Source organism: Larus michahellis, chromosome 10 (assembly GCF_964199755.1).
Source record: "Larus michahellis chromosome 10, bLarMic1.1, whole genome shotgun sequence".
NCBI classification, from domain to species: Eukaryota; Metazoa; Chordata; class Aves; order Charadriiformes; family Laridae; genus Larus; species Larus michahellis.
In genome coordinates this window covers 17,465,938-17,483,252 of record NC_133905.1, presented here as the reverse complement: position 1 = coordinate 17,483,252, position 17,315 = coordinate 17,465,938, and the positions used below count along the sequence as shown (strand labels likewise).

Here is a 17,315-nt window from a genome sequence, read left to right as displayed (position 1 = left end):
TGAGATGTTATGTTTATGTTTTTTGACATAAATGTAATTTGTACTTAACATCTTGGAGGTATAAACGTGTGTTGGCCCTCCTGGAGATCAAAAGCCAGGAGATCCTGAGCACAAGCAGACAGCAAAACTAAGCTATGTCTCAACACCTGAGAAATGTTGCGACTGACATGCAATTGTGTTTTATCAAGGACGTCCAACCTGCTTTCTCATTGTAAAAGCAGCAGGACTATGTTTTTAAGAAGGAGCCAGTATCGACTTTCTTTTTACTTGAGGACTTTCCCAATCATCGTACAACCACAGAGTAAACAGATGTACCAGGGTGAATTCGGGTAAAGAGTGACTCAGGATTTCTGAGGCAGCATCAAGTGCAAACAAGACCTTTGAGATGAATTACTGACTGTCTCAAAGTGAAACAGCAATGACAGATACACTCTCTGTCACAGGGCAGTCACCTTTTTCTCTGTAGAGGTGATTCTTCCTGGAGATCAGACCTATGAAAGCGGTGCTTTCCACCATTTTCTCCCAATACATAAGGGAGATAACCCACATGTATGGTCAGAGCATGTGCCCTGTTGTCTCTGGGAATTGTTGTCCAATTTCAACTGGAATTAGAACACAAAGAGAAGCCACCAACAGACCAAGTTCCTCTGAATTTTGAGAAAACTGGGGGTCCAACAGAGCAGAAAGTGTCTGCTGGTGTCCCTACTAGGGGAAGGGCTGATAATCTGAGCTCTCCCTTGACCCCGGAGAACGCCCAGAAGGACATGTCAGAAAGCAGATCTGACTTCTACTGCTGCTTGTGAAACTGTTGATTTCTTCCCCCATTACTCTGTGATGCAACCTGATGTTCTTCAAGCAGTTGGGCTCCTGTCTTGTAGGACCCTTCCTGCTCCCGACTACTTTTGCCAGGCCTGCTAGGCTTGGACTTTAAAGATACTCTGCCTTTATCCATAGCTTGAGGGTGGCTGTGGATTCATAGTTTCAACTCCGTGGTTTTCTTCTCAGAAAAAGCAGTGGTTCCTGAAAACCTCTGCTGGCTTTTGGAGCCCAAACTCTAGTGGCTTTCAAAGGGGACTTTTCCTCCTCGTTGCTTGTGGTGCCTGAAATCTTCTCAAGTCAGTTTGTTCCTGTAAATGCTTCAAGACTCTTCCAGCTCTGAGCTCTAATCTTTGGGATCTCTTTGGAGGCAGGTCTGGAGGATGCCCAGCTAACAGCCCACTTGCCTGCCACACTGGGGAATCTGATTCAAGGCCTGACTGTGCAGGAAGCTGAGTTCTGATTGCGGTATGCCCGCAGAACGACTCACATCTCTACTATCTGTGAGAGAAATTCTTAAACCTTTGCTCACAGTGAGCAGCAGCTGATGCTCTTAATCATCACAGAGAAGAAAGGGGAGGGATGGAAAAATGTCTGCCTCCCAGCTCCCTTGCTGAGGCTTTAGGATGAGACCTTTCCTCAGTGGGGGCTGGTTCTCCTCCAACTTTCTACATTGTTCCTTTGAAGCATCCTACTCTTAGATCCTATTGAAAACAAGGTAATGGTAGTCTTAGCAGGCAAGTTATTACGGTCTTCCCCAAGCAACTAAGAAAACTGCAGACAAACCAAGTGAGAATCCTTCCCATATCTATTATGAAATGACCCTCTGAGCCTGGAAATACTGAAACAGCCTAACAGTAGGACAGAGTTCCAGCACAATATCAAAGCTTCTAAAACAGAAGTTCCCCAGATTTTCCAGTCCTCTCTTCTTGTTCAAAGACTACTCCTCCATCAAAGCTCAAACCCTCGTAGGACCAACAGATCATGTGACAGGCATCAGAGGATTATTAATTTGAAAGAAATGGGTGGAAAGTGTGTCAAGCACGCCCAATCTTTGAACTGGGTACTTTAGAAGATCATTGCAAAATAAAAGACAACTGCACATTCATTTCTCTTTAGAAAGAACATATTGCACAAAGCCACAAAAGTTACATGACCTTCATGTGAAGGAGAACAGAAAGACCAATCTTCACTCATTGTAAATTGACTTGGAAAGGCAACAAAGCGATGCCAGTTTTCACCAGCTGAAGATACGACCAAATGTCTGCAGTACACTGAAGACAAAACTATAAGGCCTATTCATTGTGAATGCTTCTGGGCATATGTTAATCAGTGAGAAATTTCTTTCCAGAGATGATTATGGTGCAAATAGAAGCCTGTGAATTTGGCCTATTATGAAGACTGTGCTTTTCTCTAAAGCATGCAGCGGAGGGCGGGATCTATTAACATCATCTGGCTGCAGGAAAGCCTACTGTCTCATAGTTGTTTCTGTCTGATAGCTCGCATTTAACCTGCAACATCACCTGTACTGTGTCCTCTCCAAATCCACATCCAGAAGACAGGCCAACAGCAGAACAAACATTTTTCCCATTGACACTGAGTGGTCCGTCAGCATTCAGCAACACAAGAGGGATCCATGCCTCGTCTCCATTCTGGTATCTCATGGGAGAGACACAAATCAACACCTCTGAACTGAAGGTTGCCGTTAATGCACCCTTAAAGGATCACAACACTGGCCATCAGCCTAGAGGCCGTGGCACAATCGGTGCTTTAGTTAGGTTCATTTCATTCTAAAAGTGAAAGAGGATGTTCTGTATTTTCTACAGCTACATAGAGACCTGAAAGAGGAACTTTCTTTTTGTTGAAAAGCCCTGCTGCTCCTGTTGTGTAGCTGATGGCAAAGGAATGAACGGTGAACATCCATACCATCCCAGTCCGTACGACTCGCATCTCTAAAACAGCCCCAGAACTTGGTGGCATCACCACTGAGGTCATATCCAGCGTTTTCCACTCTAAGACCATTACAGAACTTTATATTGGAGACAATAATGCTAGTCTCATATTTACTGACAGAGAAATGAAGATACAAAAAATGTATGTACAAAAAGTGTATGTACAAAACATACCACATGTATGGCCAGTAGACAACTACACAGCAGCCAAAACAGGAATAAAAAAAGTTCAACCACAGGGACATCTGCCTTGTCAGCCATCTACCTGAGACAATGTAGAGCTAAGACTTCCAAAGAACGCTGACAATCTTAAGCAGGATGAGCATATGAAATCATCTTTCTTGGCAAGAAAGTAGTGCTGACCTGGTCCCATACAATTGCACATGAGAGAGTTCTGATTCCCTCTAGTTTTGGTAAGGAAATTGTAAGCAAGGAGATATTTCGTAACCAGAATTACCAGCACTCAAACATTCAGCAGGGGATAGTCATAACCTCAAAAGGAAACAGATTTATAGTTTTCTTTTCATATAATACAAGTAAATAGTACAGCTCCTCGCACTTACAGAAGTATCGGGCACAGTGGGACAGAGTGCCTTCTGTCCCTAATTCTTAGGTGTGTTGAATGTTGACTAAAGCAGGATGATGTGTTACACAGACCCAACCAAACAGCATTTCAAAATAGTGGGGTTTTTTCCCCCTGAAACAGAAAAAAATGACTCATGCAGAAGTTTGACTTACTTAATGAAAAATATCTTGGTCTGTTCGAAAAAAATCAGCTCTTGACAGCCTGACCTTCAAGAGAAGGCTGCTCTGCTGTTATGGAGCTGACATGACACACTTGCTGTTCTCCAAGGCAGGAGAGCACGAGTCCTTCCATGTGCCTGACCTCTGCTCCCTGCCTTCATGCTGGACTTCCCGGTTGGGTTCAGAGGTCTTTAGCCCTTTATTTTCATTGCAAATCCCTCAAATATTTTGTGCGCGCACAACTCCTGATGACAATTTCTTGACGAAGTACTGCCACTTATGTGGCACTATGTTTTATTAGTTTTATTACCCTGAAGCGTAAGGGCTTGTGGTGTGGATTGGAGGGAGCTGCTTACCTTGACAGCTGAAATATGTAGCATGGTATGACGTTCCATCTCTCTGAGCTCCTGCGCTGCATCTTCACATCTGCACCGACAACAGGCAACTACCGAATTTTGGATGGTATTGAATTAGGTGTCCTTCAGATCCTAAATTACTTGTTCCTTCCCAAAAGTTCACAAGATGAGAGATCTAAAACATAGACAGAAGAAAAAAACCAAATTTTAAAGGCAAGCTAACTGATGCACGTGCACTCACCCCCCACTGCCCAGCCACAATTACCCATGTATTTTGTTATGGGCCGCATTTTCAGTCTTTGCCAACAGTTTCAATAATGTAAAGGCGGCAGCTTGGAAAATGAGTCAGACCATTGTGTCACCCTGTCATCTTCCACAGCGGTTGGCTGTAAGCAGCCAACATGGTGGCACTGTGCTTCAGGGGACCTGCTGACTGGCCCCTCTGGTTTCCACTTTCTGACAGGCAGGCTAGCATTGGCACAGGCTGCAGAGGGCCTCACACAGTAACTTACTGTGCTCCTTAAAAAGAAAAATCCTAAAAGGATCTCTAGCCATAGGGAAAATGGCCATAAAAAGCATTTTAACAAGTTCTCCACGGAAAGATAACTTCTTGGCACGTGCTGCTCCAATTTAGATCAGTGTTATGATGCCATAGAAATAGAAGAAAATGGGTATTTTTTCTGCAGGAGTTCAGCAGGAATGGAGGCAAACCTACCACCCCCTAACCTCCCAGAAGAAGAAGAGCCTCAAAGTCCAATACTGGACTCAAAAGTCAACTTTGTTGACTCCTGCTTTCTGTCTGCCCATTTCTATCAGCTCCGCTGGACCCATTCCCAATTTACTCCTTTCTCTTTAGTTTACAAGTTTATTAGCAGCAGACTGGAAGAAGAAAAGGCCATTACTTTGTTAAAAAAAAAGGTCTGAACCTCTTCTACATACTGTGATGCCAAACTTCCCAAACTCCAGTAGAATTCATAGGATGGCAAAGCTGTAGTTAAGATAACCCCCACCCAGATCTTGACGCCAACATCTGCACAAGAGCACTGGGTGCTCTAAACAACTTTGACACAACCTGTGCTGCCGAAGGGATCCCAACAGCCATGTCCCAGCAGCTAAGCGCACTCCTCTGTGGTCAGAGTACCGCAGGGAGGTCCTTCTCGTGTTTCCGCAGCACGACCAGCAGGGAAACAGACAATAAAAGCCCCCAGCTGCACGTCCACAGGTGTGTGCTGTAGCACACAGTGCATTCATGGTCTAGAAGGCTATTTTAAGGCAGAAACAGTAAATCACAGCTAGTGGGGTGAGAAAAACGTGAAGCCTGGAGGCCTCTGTAAAACACAAAGGTGGAGGACAGATCCCCGAAGAACTGTAAAGTGCAGAGCTGGCTACAGGTAACACTAGCTAGCACATACCTAGGTTATACATCAAAAGCCCTTAGACACTTAAGGAGAACTGCCAAAATCAGGACAGAGTTCACAGCAGTTGAACCTTTGCACCTCTGAGTCCGTGGGCGCTGCCCCAGGGAGCTGAACTTGGATGCCTCTAAAGCAGAAGGAAAAAGAAGGCTTGGCTGGGTGGATACCGCATTGACAGCCTAAGCCCTGGGCAGCGAGAGCAGCAGTGAGCAGCAACTCAACCAAACGAGCCTTTTACACCCGCACCTGCTGTTAGGATCACCCCGAGGTACCAAAAGAAGAATCTCCAGAGTGCTCACGGCATGAGGTCCCAAGTCATGCCAGTCACTGTGTCCCATGAAAGGAACATGAGCTCCCCTGGAGACAACCCCGCAGGTGCTCACGCAATGCTGAGCAGTACAGCTCTCTGAGCAGCATGTCCCAGTATGACACCGTGGTGTGCACCACCGAGCCCCATTTGAATGGGACTGCGCAGAGTAAGGAAGACCCTGTAAAGTTGGTGGATGCTTCCTCCTTACCGCTCTTCCAGACTCGCACCAGCTAGAGAGCGGAGTCAGGTACAGATTTGCATGTGCTCATGAAAAAGGTGCACTTGGATCCAGCAGGTTGCCTTTCCCAAAACCAGGGTTTCTCCCACCTACCCTACACAAGGCCAACGCACACTGGTGGCATGCCTTAGCGCGCATGCTGTAGAAATTAAACCAGCTCAGCTACAAACAATACTACAGCCCCATGACAGCCTCGGCCCTCCGGGTTCCCCCAGCCTTCAGGAAGGCTGTGAGCCCAGGAGCCACCAGCCTGTCTCACATCCACATCTGGCCGCTCTGCTCACCAGGCCTGGCCTTGGCTTCTAAGTCATGACACCCTGAAAGTAACCTTTTCACTAAGGTAGCCCAGCTGATTTCCAAAGACAACACAAAAAGAAGCTAGATCAGAAGAAGGTGGCAGGCATTAGAGGAGGGGGAAAAAAGAAGAAAAAAAAGAGAAGAAAGGGAAATACGGAACAGAGCAATTTTCTGCTCTCCATTCATGCCGTGTTCTCACACACTTCACAGTGTTCCTCTCTACAGCCCCCACAGCAACACAGAGTGCAGAAATCAGGCTGCCATTTCACATAGCGCTTGAGCACACGCATTGCTGAACAAGGAAAGGGCTGAGTCTGTGACTAAGTGCCTTGCAGCCAGCCCTTTCCCCCTCTTGCCCACCCTCCTCTTCTATACAACCTGATCGGGGGGCAGGGACTCAGAAGCCCACCATAACTAAGCCCTTCTCTTACTTGGTCCCTAGAACTGTCTTAATAAACTCAATGAATAATGGATGTGTTGCTTAACTGAGACTATGAACCAGCTTGTAAAGAATTCACCAAAAGTCTCGGTCTTGCATTGCAAAAAGGAATGTGAAATCCAAGAGTAGTATCATTAGCAGCGTGGCCCGGTCATGCCTGTGCTCCTGATTTCTCCAAGTCAACAGAACTCATTGAGCATGAGCGAAAATGACAGGATCAGACCTAGGGCATTAGTGTCTTCCTTCCTCATTAGGTCACTGAAAACTCTCTGTGTTCCCAACAAGTCTCACTATTTACTAAAGTGCTCCAACCAAATGCTTTGGATGGGTGGGAGGACCATGCACATGCTAAAAAAAAATATTTAAAAAAATATCATGGTCCTTGGTGGCTATGAAGAAGTTCCTCTGAAGACCACGCTCAGAGCAAACACGGCAATGAGGGGCACAGAGACAGGCTGTGTGCTGGTTGCGTTTTCGCAGAGCATCTGCACAGAAGGCCAAAATGAAGGCAGCGATAACAAATCGCATCTGCCAGGTAATACTTTAAAAATCGTATTTCCTGTAAAGTTACCACTGAAAAGTGCCAGGGAAATAGGGTCTTCAAATGAAACAGTTCCCAAACAGAATCTGTCCAAGGCAGTACAATATGTTTACTTTAAGCCATTTTTTTAATGAATAACATTCAGTAACCAAATAGAGTCAGAGATTAATCATGAACAGATGCTATGCTCCCCTGTTAAGATAAGATGATTATTAAAGGATAAACCACAAAGCTACCTTCGTTTGGAAAGGGGCCTTCTTCTTCAACTATCCACTTTCAGATTCGTATCAAAGTATAACTTTTTCCAGATCAGAGAGCACTGTATTCTTCTCTCTTTTTAAATACCATGGATCTATCTAGAAAAGAGAACAGAGCATAACTGTACTCTGATTTTCGTATTTCAAGTCAAAGGCTACATACTCGATTCCTTCCCTGTTTCTGAACTCAACTCTGCCAGCACAACTCTTGTTGGGCAACGTGTCTTTTGAAGTCTCGCAGCAGGACAACAGTCTACTCAGTGTGAGCAAAGGTGACACGATATGTCCCGTACTCTTCTTCCCAAGTTTTCAGACAGTCTCCAAAAGGCATTCTGTTGCTAACAAACAGATTGTGACTCACCAGGACATTCAAAATTACATTCCTGTGATTTCCATTTTTACTTCACTCATTCATATCCAGCCCGTTGTGGCTTGCTCAGCTTCTGTTTGGCAAATACTCACTAGGCTGGCTCATATGGCAATAGAGTATGTTTGAACATCAGCTCAAAAAGAGATCTAGCCAGGACAGGGTTAGAATAGACTGGTTTCCATAGATGACAAAAAGCAAAATGAAGAAATCCAAATGAAGAAAGGATGTGAATGAAATATCAGTGTCTCCTCAATACCACTAACGCAGTGGTATTAATGAAAGGCAAGAGCTCGAGCCCCACAAGGGTGATCACAAAGAAGAGCCCAAGCTGAGTAGCAGCCAGCCTGAGACTTCCCAGAAAACACATTGCCAATTTGTGTCATCACAACATCAGCACGTTATCAAAAGCAGCTTATATAGTTACTCTCGGAGCTGCGAAGTCATAGTGCTAATTATTTTGGCTGGTTATGTGAGCACTACATAGAAAGGACTTTAACTGCCATCACATCAGATAACTACCTTTTCATGCTAGCTTTTCATGCTGGATGGTTCTTCAATTTCAATCTCCTGCATCTAGATTACCCTCTGTGCAAGCCCAGAGCACTGAGCCTGTACCAGCACCCTGCAAAAAGCACCGGATGCAATCACTGCTCTTCCCAGCTGGGGACAGGGAGGACTCACCCAGCAGCTGCCTGAGCTGGGCTGTGGCTTTGGTACTCAACATGCAACAAGCTCTAACTTAATGTCCCATATTTTATTCCAAATTTTGTGATATTTGGACTCCGAAAACATCAGCTGATCACTCGGGAGGATGCCATGGGGCCCAGACAGTATTTCCCAACATGCAAACTGCTTTAGGACAAGAGAAGAGGAAGACAGGCATTTCTAGGGCTGGTTGGGAGCTAAGACATGTCAATATTTTGTCTGGTATCTACTCCGCAACTCATACAATTATTGATTGCAATAACTGAATATAGGGCTTTTTAAGAAGAGACCCCCTTCAGCGATTTTACATTTATAGGAATGTTTAGGAACTACATTATTCTTAGAACATAGTTAAGATGTTTTATTAATTCTTTCCTCCAAGCTGATTACAGGGATTTACCCAAAGCAATGCTCATACTTTACTACCATGATTGACGTGCAGACTTTCCCAGCTTCGCACAGCAGCTTTCACTGGGCAGCGGGGTGAAAGAAAAGGCAACATATTTCACCTTCTCTGCGGTAACACCAATCCTAACTACCACCTTTGAGCTGATGGGACTGACTTGAGCCAAGCAATGATCGCTGTTTCCTCACCAGCCCGACTCTGTCCCCAAGAGGCCCTGCAGAAATTTAATTACCTCAATACCTACCCAGACTTCCCCTCCATATAAATGCCCCAGGAGAGTCTTATCTAGAGGATCATAGTCCTGAAAGTCCTTGCAGACACACCCCTCAATTAACATGCTCAGGTGCATTGCTGAATCTACAGGCAGAAGAGACAGAGGAGACATCAAAATGGTGCTAAAATACCTGCTCTTGAAGAAATAAATAGCTCAGAATTCAGAAGTGATTTGCGGAATGAGAAAGGCCATAGATTTCTGTTCATGGAGATGCTGAAAATACTAAAGAAATTATTTTAACCAAACAACAGGATTTTAAAGGAATCTTTGTGGCGCTGAAGCAACTGTATTTTAAAGGAATCTTTGCGGAGCTGAAACAGTCCAGATAACAACGTGCTCAGCTTGATTTGATTTTCCTAGGACCCTGATGAGTTATATTCTCAAGTAAAGAAGTTGTCTGGGTATCTGCTTGCTTTTCTTTGTCCTGTGGGTTCCCAGAAGAACATTGTCTAAATGTCTGAGGGTCTTGGCATTTCATCATTTTCTACAGCAACGCTTACCTGCCTGGCTTTCTAATCTAAATGGCAGTCATGAAGCAGGTTCTCTAACATCCATTTGCAATTTCTCTAGAGCAAACACACCAGAAGCTGCTTAATGTTCTCCCTCTACCTATCACACACTCTCAGCTACACTTTACATTACAGTAAATGTTATGTTTACATAACACATCCTTTACGTTACAGATTACGTTACTGGTACAGCCTGCCCAGGACTTTTCAGCATCCCGGTCTGTTCTCTATTGCACGCAACTTGGCAAAGTTTTAGCTCCTTGTGTTGCAATTTTCCAAAACAGGCAGCTACCTCAAACTGGATTTTTAAGCTATTTCTAAGATTGTATCTAAGGAAATAGATGTTTTTTAAGCATAACCCCCTCTCCCATGCCACCCAAACTAGACAAGCACTGAGACAAGCACAAGCACTGAGAACCACTCACATCTGTACGATTTGGAAAAAGACTTGAGATTTGGGAGCATTCTGAGGTTTGCCCAGGCACACAGCTCTAACGGCTTGCTGTTTTCCCTGCTTTCCTTACTCTTCTTGTTGCACATTTTAAGTTTTCCCTTCTCTAAATGAGATAGAAGAGAGGAAATATAACCTGTTCCAATGATCAACTGACAAAGTTTGGGATTTTTGGAAAGGATCTGATGAGTTCTGAAGAACCTAAAAATACTCTATACATTCGCATCGTCCTCCTCCTCATGAAGCTGTACCTGTAATGGAGAGGAATCATAGAATGGTTTGGGTTGGAAGGGACCTTTAATGATCATAGTCCAACCCTCCTGCCATGGGCAGAGATATCTTTCTCTAGATCAGGTTGCTCAAAGTCGCAGATGAACAAATAAATCTAATAAATCAATTGGTAAACCGAACCTCTTCCATACGGTTTTACGCTGCTCTGCAGATGCAGGCTCTGACCTGACTTATCAGCCAGTCACCCTCCTGTCCTCAACAGTGCCAACTGTGCACTGGTTTACTTGACTGGATTTAAAAATAAAATAGTAAAAAAAAAAATAAATAAAAGAAACACACACCCCTGTAGACTTCCAGGAGCTGTTAATACTCATTTTAAGCTGTGACCTAAGATCTGAACCTAGATATTCAGAAGACATTCACCTTTTAAGCCAGAGTTTCCAGTTCCCTGCTTACGGCTCATTCCTTAACGCAAATACAATTTGACGGTATCTGGTGCATAAATCAACGATGTGGCCAAAATCTCAGTCAACTCTTCTCAGAATAAATGTTGCCATTTAAAACGTGGCAATCAAGCTGTAAAGGGAAGGAAAGAAATGTCACTTGCAACCCAAGTGATTCTGTTAACAAGCTGAGTTCCTGCTTCAGGTTTTTGTCTGATAAAGCCACTTATCTGAGTGTATGAAAGGTCATAAGTAGTTGTTGGAACAGTGGAAAGTCCACACAAGGCTTTTTTGCCATCCTGCAACTTTTGTTTAAACTTTTTGTTGAATCATTATTTCGGTTCCTGGTGCTGAGTCATTTCATCTGCCTTGCACACGAACACGTGCAAAGCAGCTCTGTACTACAGAGCAGGCACGGAACAAGCAGCCTTGATTTTCCAGGAGCGTGTATTTCCCTGCATATGAAAATGCAACGAACTGGCTCCAGTCATTTCAAAGCGTTTGCACGGGGATGCACAACTCTAGGTGAGAACACTGCATTCCTCATCAAACCTCATCCCAGCAGATCCCAGGGAAAAATCCGGGCCTTGATCTCAGTCCCACAGTGCAGATGGAGCCTCCGAGGAGGGACCTTGCATAAGATACGTTGCTACAAGGAAAAGGGTTTAGATGAGACTAACAACTTCCAAAGGTGTGGGGACTCAGTACCAGTATTTTGTGCTAAAATCCTGTACTCGTGGCTTATCTGTGAATGTCCTTTTATACAGCTCAAGTAATTAATTAATTAAAAGAGGCATCAGCTCTCTGAATGCTGTTTCTGCAGCTGCCTTTGTATGGTATGTGCATGCCATTTGTTGAAATATTATAAACCACCACAAGAGTTACTAAAATATTTTTTCCCCACTCACGCTCCCTCCCCCTTCTTTATTTCAAGTCTATGTAAAACCTTTTGCTGAAGATTCAGATTCTCCCACGAAAGCAAGTGCCACTTGTCTGGAAATAGATCTTTTCTCTGCCTCAAAAAGCACCCAGAGCAGATGGCCAGGGACAAGATGCTCTGGTATCACAAGCTCACGCTGTCTCTCTGATTACACATCAGAGGAACGGTCGGAGTGATGCATTAACTACTACAGGGTTCGTTATTGAAGGGACCAGCATCTGGCTGAAGTGGAGAAGAGAATAATTCACACCAATATTGGGGATGCCAAAGTGGATCCGAGTTTAAAATCTCGTAATGCTCAGATTCAGTGCCAGGCCAGAGCAGAACAGAGTGCTCCCAGGAAATACTGTCCAGGAGAGCTGAACAGAAACAGGTAATCCAAACTAACAGTAAAACTCTAAGTCTTTCTAAAAAACTGGAAAAAAAGGTCCTTTTAAAAGTTCAAGAGCTGCGGTCCTCATTTCAGAGGATACAGGGCTGCTTGCATCAAACTTTATTTTTACAGAACGTGAATCATTTCTCACTCAAAGGGAGCTGGGATCATTCTGCTGTTGGTATCTCTGCCACCAGCAATGCTAAAAATACAAAAAGCTCTGAAGTCGGCTCCGGCATGTTGTCAGCTCTGGACCTTTCTACATGGTCACTGTGTCTCTTGCATCTACTGACAAAGAGCAGGAGCTGCCACCTTTCAGGTCAGCCTGTTCAAGAGTGCAGGACTGGGCCCACTCTGCACACACACACTCCACAAAAGCTCTTGCTTCTCCATTCATCCTCAATAGTAAATATTTGGTTTTTCCTCACGTTCTGACAAAGAACGGCAGCCTACAGTTACACCTAATACCATAAAGGTTGCTGTGCTGTCCCTCACTTTTGCTCTCAGCCGTGCTTGAGAACTGATGGGCCATACGTACCATTGCCTTCGCTGCACTGAACTGGTTGCTTAGTTCACGCCCAGCTCAAGAAGTCACGCAGTTGCGACTTTTCCCTTTGAAAATGATGACGTGTGAACCAGCAAGCAGCAGAATATCTTTTTCCAAAACACACATCTTTTTCTATTTTAATTTGCAGCAACAACTCAAGAATGTACGTTGTCCAAGTCTGTCTACCAAATTGCAGCTAGAGAGCAAGCTAATAATGAGCCCTTCGTTTTAATTTATTATTTACATATCCTTTAACATCCACCCCCTCCGGAAGAGAAATTATCTTGCAACATATGAAGATAGCTGTGCTAATTATGATTTCAGTTGGTTGCCATGAAACAGTCTTCAAATGTGGTCCCTCCCCATCTTGTTATAAACAAGGTCTTGGGGTGTGGTTTGCTCAACACGGAGCAATATCTGCAGCTTAACTAACCGTGTGCGTTTTCACATACGGTGCGATTGTGCAACCGCGTGCCACTAGCTGCTGTAGAGGCCAGAACTGTTTTTTGCACCAACTGAGACAAATTTACAAAGTCCGCTGGATATAGCCTCTGGTGGAAAAGAGAAGTGTGTTCGAGTAGATCCTCCTGGATCTGGTTGCACAGCTGGAATTTGGGACCTGGGCTTTGGTCTCACCTCCTTTGGCCATTGTAACAAGCCAGCTGTAAGTCAGGCCTCCTACCAGGTTTGATCTGGTAGCAGACTGATAGGGTGGCCTGTTTGTTCTCATCCTCGCTTCCACGATAAGTGCTTTGTCTAGGGGAAATGAAAAAAAGAGAAGGCACTTTGTAGTGCTGCTTTGAAACAGCTGTAGTTTGGCTGAACGTGGGTTCAGGACTCACATTTTGTCTGGTTTACACAAGATAATATTTCATTCAGTGGCATGGGAATCTCATCTCATTTCCCTTGGCAGAGTTGCTCTTTTGTGTCTTGTCTCTAACTAGGTGATAAGCTGATATTTGGAAGTATAAGGGTATACTCTGTATATTAACAGGAGTTTTGAATACCTAAGTGAACTTCAGTTTGGCATGATCTATAAGCAAGAATTCACCTGGCATCACGGAAACAAAGCCAGGACAGAACACGTGTCTCTCAGAAGGCAAGGTATATGACCCTGCCAGTATTTTCACTCGCCCAATGAAGCAATGGGAAGATAGAGAAAAAACGGTCTCAAATTCATTATTGATACACCACCCTTCTTCCAAATGGAAAAGGAGGCTTCTCTTCACCGCGCACCAAGTCTGGCCTCCAGCAGAACAACCAAGTCCTGCCTTGGAGGCCACGGTGACACCAAGCCTGACTTCCACAGGAGAATGGGGCAAAGAGCTGCTGTCCCAGTAACGGCCATTTAGAAGAGCAGAACTATTTTGTTCAACTCCAAACTAACATTTTTGTTTTGTTCTTTGCATAGAGCAGATTTGGAGAGTGAACACTCAAGCTGACCCAAAACAGTGTCACTGTTCATTAGCGACCAAGAATTTTAAACCCAACTATTCCTACAGCACTAACAGCAAGCCAAGATACACTTGTTATGATAAGGCTAAAAGAAAATGCTACCTGGGCTACGGAGATTGCTGGCCAAGAGACGGAGGGCTCTTGTAGCTCTGCTGTCGGTTGCGCTGACGCATACAGGATTTGCTGCAGAACTTTGCGCAGTGGAGATAAACCACATGCTCTCTATGCCCAGCATTCAGACTCCTAAGTGCACTGCCCTCCTTTTTGTCCCTTGTCTTTGTAAAGATTTATATCATAAATTTTGTTGGATCACTTCAACACTGAGTTATGTTCTGCAATAATTGTGAAATCCCTGCGTGGTAGGTTAAACATAACAAAGAAATCACTGCTAAAGGCCTGCTATATATCTTGCCCGATGCCCTGTACACCACACATGGTGTTTATTCCCAGTGTAACTATGGCAAGCCCAAGGGAGTTTCATCTTGGAGGAATTTTTCCAACAAGGCTCACCTCAGTGAGGGGGGGGGGGGGGGGGGGGGGGGGGGAAAAGACAATTATCCTTCCCTGCCACCCCCCAGGTAAAACCAAACCAAAACACGTGGCTTAGGGCCAATGCAGGGCTCTCCCAACCTTCAAGCTAAAGATTAAAATACTTTAAAAGCAAACAACTATTTGGTTTCTGTATTTCTCCATCACCTTCCAGACAGATAATGAAGCAAAAAAATGGAAGGACTGCAAATACAAATGCTACAGGCTTCTCCTTACATCTGTCCTTCACAGCCATTTGCTTCATCCTCCACACACCCCCTTTTTTTAAGATAAAATCCTATCTTCAAAGCTACCTCTTTAAACCTTTACCAACCACCTCATTATTGTTGGTTTATTTTTCTAGACAAATACTCAGGTCTCAATCACCTGCCTTTAGGTGCAGATGAGTCAACTCTCGTGTGTAAAACACCTTCAAGGGGTGGGAGGCACTTTGAGTTTTTCTAACTTAGGGTCCAAGCAGGGAGGATGGGGAACTGGACTCTGGAGCGTAACAAAGCCCAGTGCTGCGGACTATCTGCTCCTGGAGCAAGAGCAATACCCTGGCACTGCAGAGGCCTCTGATCTGAGCTGGGTCAAGTACCCTAAAGGAGCAACCTGGTCTAGTGGAAGGTGTCCCTGCCCATGGCAAGGGGGCTGGAACAAGGTGATCTTGAAGGTCCCTTCCAACCCAAACCATTCTATGAAAGCTGAGACTTCCAGTGCCTCTTCTCCCCTTGTCCTGAGACAGTGCACGAGCACTGGTGGTGGGGACAGTGATGCTCTAATTACCTTAGAGCTTGATCCTGAGATGCAGGACTCGCTCCACAAAGAGGATACAGCCAGAGCCCTGCTGTACATTTTCAGCAGATACTGCATGAGATGAACTCACATCCCAAACACCTGGCTGTGGTCCGTTTTGGTTGTGAGAAAAGGGTTGCTGTTTCCCAAACCCCACTTTCTTGCAAAGTATGGGTTTTTCCTGCTCCAGGGATGCCCCCAGAGCCATCAGTCTGAAGTGCACAGTGACCACAGAAGAGCTGACAATTGTGTGCTGCTATTGCTATATGATTCATTCACTTGTGTATTTAATAGCAGTCAACTCTGCATTTATATTCAAGATAGAGATACAGTCCCATGTTAACAGCAGCAGCATCTCCTAAAATGGGTTTTCAAGAAAAGCTTTACTATTAGGTCCTGAATTCATTCAAATCAGCACAGTCCATGAACGCCAGCAGAGGTTCAGCTCATACCAGTCGGGGACAGGACCAATTGCTATTACACTTGCAACACTCTGGGTCTGCATTTGAACGGGCCTGATTGTGCCCAAACTACTAAGTGCTTCTAGAAGGCTGATGGACTGATGTTATTGATTGGGATGATGTGGCTGCCAACAGAGAGGCTGCATAGAGCATTTCAAGGCCCAATTTTGTGGCAACACTAAGATGCATTGTCCTGTAAAAGCCTCGGAAAAAGGTTGTGATCAGAGCTTTGTTAAAGTTGGAATCAGTCCCCTCCTAGAAACGCTACCAAAACTGCCTCCATAAGGCTTCTTAGGTAGGTCTTGCTGCTCTTGCCTTCACTTCCTATTGCTTGGGACCAGCTTTTCTCCTCCAAATTTTATCAACCATATCCCTCTCATCCCTCTTGCAGCCTCCAGCATCCCAGCCTCCTTAGCCCTCTCCATCCCCACCGCCTCCTTATGGTAAGGACAGACCTCCAGCATAGACCACAAACACCCAAGCCCAGCGGGTACCAGCCTGGCCCCGCAGCACCTGGGGACTGCTGGCACAGGCTACAGGGCATGTCCACCATGCTTAGGAATTATCTCCTTGCAGTTTCATTATCAAAATTGGAAAAAGCTTATTTATTGCTTTCCTGAGTTTTCCTAGAGGGCAAATTCTTTGCTGTTGTTCTTAAAGAACAGAGGTACAATTGGGATTTCCTTGAGTCTGACACTAGAAGGTATGTAATAATACAGATTAACATTATGTTCCTTCTTTTGGGATGCCCTGGCCCTTTACAAACTGCACAAGCATAACAAAACAACACAATAAAACATGCAAGCATGTTAATTGAAATACCTATCATTAAAATTTCCCACCAATAGTCTGCAGTATAAACCAGTGAAATCGGGCTAGTACTATGGAATAAACACTACTTTTAACTTTGCAGTCAAACTAAGAGGAAATAGGAGGAGAGAGGGCCAAGCCCCTCCTGGTGTAATCAGGTGCAAAGCCATTCATGCAGTGGCTTCACACCTGTTTACAAAGTTCAGCTGTGACCCAGCTCCTCAGTGTGCATCGAATCAACTTCAGCTTCGTGGAAAAGAGGAGCAATGCTCCAGTCTCTGAGGCTCAGAAGATTTTGGCCCTGCCTAATTCTGTAGGAAACAGCTTCCCGGTTAGGACTACTGGCTGCCAGCTTTCTACACAGTCTCGGGCACTGTCAGCTGGTGTAATATCTTAACTAAACTGGATGGAGAGGTCTCAAAGGTATTGCGTATCACATGAATATACCAAATCTAGTCTTCTATTAAGGAATCATATGCTATAATGCAAATAGGTCCTTGCTCCCAGCAGACAGCAGTTACACTGTAGTCCTTCAGCCAAGCAGGAACAGCAGCAGACGGGACCTAGATAATGATTATGGAAAAGCACAGGTCAAAACCACCCAAGTGCCTGACTGCTGGGGCTTGAAGCCACCACTGCTCCCACTGGC

At 44.7% G+C, this 17,315-nt stretch overlaps 1 long non-coding RNA gene across 6 annotated transcripts in view; it reads right to left on the bottom strand.

Moving 5' to 3' along the window:
* The window catches only part of LOC141749515 (uncharacterized), a 233,071-nt gene that overhangs the window by 158,431 nt on the left and 57,325 nt on the right, over positions 1-17,315 (bottom strand). For 5 of the 6 annotated variants that reach the window (XR_012589375.1, XR_012589377.1, XR_012589378.1 and 2 more), the window contains exon 2: positions 3,869-4,043. This is a non-coding gene — a long non-coding RNA (uncharacterized LOC141749515). Of the gene's footprint in view, positions 1-3,868; positions 4,044-7,344; positions 7,465-17,315 lie in introns of all 6 variants that reach the window. The other variant, XR_012589376.1, reaches the window with a different exon arrangement.